Consider the following 3,272-nt stretch of genomic DNA (forward strand, 5'->3'; position numbering starts at 1 on the left):
TGGGGGGGGGGGGGACTTTTTCTAAAGCTTTTTCGGAAACTCGTTTAAAGTTTGATAAGTGGGTTTTAATGTATTCTTTTGCTTTGTTTTGTTTTGCTTTTATTTCGCAAGTCTTTTCAAAAACTGGTTAAAGGTTTGATATAGAACTGAAGACGCCCCCAGTCCGAAAAAAAGATATCCCGTATGTTCACGTTGAGTGTACATAGCGCCTAATTGGTGTAACTAATTTTTCTCCTAAAGGAATTTACATTGCATCCTCTACCCAAGCCCCCATGCATGCATACACATCCACTCCCCCCCCCCCCCCCCCCACCCCCCGTTCTTTGAGGGTTTTTTTTTAAACGTTGCTCTTACCTTTGTTCTGATCAAACAGTACGATCGGAAGGGTGCATACACATAACTAATGGACGAAAGTTTTTAAAGTTCTGAGGAAAAAAGAGGACTTTATGATGGGAATAGGAGTGGGGGTTGGGGATGGAAAACAGCTTTTTGACCACGATTTCTGAAAAAGCCATAAAGTACAATATCGTTTCAGGGGTTAGTTGTTTATCTATTGAGGTAGTATTACTAGTATGTGAACAACAATGTGCAATAGGGAAACGACGTGTCACTGCACAACTTGCAGTGTGCCTCTGATTTTCTGTTGTATCCTTCTCTTCTCCCCCCGCCCCTCGCCTCTCTCTCTCTCTCTCTCTCTCTCTCTCTCTCTCTCTCTCTCTCTCTCTCTGTATGTGTATGTGTGATTACATTTCTCCAGTCCCTCCCCTCGTTCTCTGTCTCTCGCTCTCTCTCTGTCTCTCTCATTGTGTGTTTTTGTTCGCTCAATTGCTTTAACTGTTTTTGCCCCCATCGACATAAGTTAGATAATTTAGGAAGCTTTGACACAGCCCCTAAGGGACTGAGAGGGATGCAACGTCCCAGCAGAAGGATCGAGAAACTCGATAAAATGTTTCCCATACGGGAGTCGAGCTCAGATCTGTGCGACGGTTGAATGCTTAATCGTTGTACCACACACACTGGTTTGCCTGTGTGTGTGTGTGTGTGTGTGTGTGTGTGTGTGTGTGTTTGTGTGTGTGTGTTTGTGTGTGTGTTTGTATGTGTGCGTGAGAGCGAGCGAGCGAGCGAGAGAGAGAGAGAGAGAGAGAGAGAGAGAGAGAGAGAGAGAGAGAGAGAGAAAGAGAGAGAAGGAGAGAGGGAGGGAGGGAGTGTTTACCAATGAGTGCAGAAAGTATAGATTTCATTATTGTAAAGTTCACCAAGGGTAATGACCCCAATAAACACTTTTTAAAAGACGCTAATCACGAGCGGCAGCTTAAAATAGAACCCATCACACACATCGTACGCAGTAAAATGTACTTTTTTATGAAGGGTTTAACGCCTCTTTCGACACAACTTAGGGCATTCAGGAGGCGGGTTCGATCCTATTTTTTTTTCTAGATATTATAATAAGCTTACTCAAACAAAATGTTCTCCCCACGCAGGAATCAAACTAAAGTCTTCTGCTTGAGACGATTAAGCCACCTAACCGCTTCACAACAGACACCAGTTAAATGCGCTTTTAAATCACTTAGCACAATATGAAAGCCTTATTGGCTTAACGTAGACTCCCGTTCATTAAGCGGACAGGTAATATACTTTGGCTAAGGCCAAAGCGGAACTAAATTTCGAGACGCCGATCAACAGATGATTGATGGTGCTACATGACGCCATGACAGCTGACCAGCTACGGTGTATCCTCAGAAAATACGGAACGAAATATTTTTCGTTGTGCCACAGATTTATTTTTACTTCTTGTTTTTTATACAGGGTTTTTGATTAATGTTGTTTTGAACATTGAAAGTAAAACTATATTTGTAGGGATATCCAGGCTGTCTTACATGCTTACGGTCTAATAACAAAACTAGTGTATAAAAGCGAATGTGAAAAGCTGTTTATTTCTTTATGCTTCCATTTCAAGTCGAAGGATGAATTTAATATAAAACTACTACAAAGGCTGAAAATTGCTGCAATGTATGGCAATAAGGGCAGGCTACTTTTTAAATTATCTATTAACAAACAATAAAGAGAATGTCGAATTACTTGGGACATTAAAAGTTAAGTAAATATGGGCTCAAAGTTGTTTTAAACTTGAATGGAGGTCGCACTGAGTTTAAACAAACGACATGGTACATTTGTCTATATACCCCCCCCCCCCCCTCCGCCCATAAAAAAGACAAAACAAAACCAAAAAAAACAAACAAACAAAAAGAAGCAAAAAATAAATAAATAAAAATTAAAATAATCAAACACAAAAACAAAATATGCACAACCGGAAAAATGTAACTTCCACCACAGCGTCTGCAATTTAAGCCCCCTTATAAACTAACAACCCCCCTTCCAACTCCCCCCCCCTACACACACACACACATACTCAAAAGAAAAACGAAAGCAATGCAATTTCAGCAGCTACAAGTGGTATCACATTTCAATATACACCGGCAAACAGTTTCGGGCCATTTCTCTCAACTGAATTGGCTTACAGAGCTCTGTGAATAATAATAAGTACGAATGAGAAAGTAAGGAAGTTATTTCGTGCAATGTGACATTCTAAAGAAAAAGTCAAGATTTTTTCCACCGAACTGAAAGAGGTAGGCTACGTTTGAGGTTCCATGCGGTGTTTGGTTGTTATTATTTCAAATATATATTTTCTTTGCTGTTTGTCTTCCGTTTTATTTTTAAACCTTTCAACGTAATTACAGTAGCACGAATAGTATTAAAAGGTTTTCTCTAAAACCATCAGCTTGTTAATCATAACATAGAAACTACAAGAAAAGGTGTCCTTAAAATAAAAGAAATGTTTCTGTAATTGCTACTTGCACTTTTTCTGCAACTACATGCGATGCTAATTAAGTATTACTGTTTATTACATTGGATAGGTGGTTGTGGAGTTAGTGGTGGTGCTGCTGCTGCTGCTCATACTACTACTACTACTACTACTACTACTACTACTACTACTACTACTACTACTACTACTACTACTACTACTACTACTACTACTAAGTTACTACTACTACTACTACTACTACTACTACTACTACTACTACTACTACTACTACTACTACTACTACTACTACTACTACTACTACTACTACTACTACCACCACCACCACCACTACTACTACTACTACTACTACTACTACTACTACTACTACTACTACTACTACTACTACTACTACTACTACTGATAATAATAATAATAATAATAATAATAATAATAATAATAATAATAATAA

At 38.9% G+C, this 3,272-nt stretch overlaps 1 protein-coding gene across 1 annotated transcript in view; it reads left to right on the forward strand.

Moving 5' to 3' along the window:
* Positions 1 to 2,506: 2,506 nt before the first annotated feature.
* LOC101857236 overlaps positions 2,507 to 3,272 on the forward strand; it is a gene marked incomplete at its 3' end in the record, with an annotated part of 8,768 nt that continues 8,002 nt past the window's right edge. Inside the window, 1 exon segment of the mRNA XM_013080075.2 lies at positions 2,507 to 2,627.

Source organism: Aplysia californica, unplaced genomic scaffold (genome assembly GCF_000002075.1).
Source record: "Aplysia californica isolate F4 #8 unplaced genomic scaffold, AplCal3.0 scaffold00074, whole genome shotgun sequence".
Taxonomy (NCBI): domain Eukaryota; kingdom Metazoa; phylum Mollusca; class Gastropoda; order Aplysiida; family Aplysiidae; genus Aplysia; species Aplysia californica.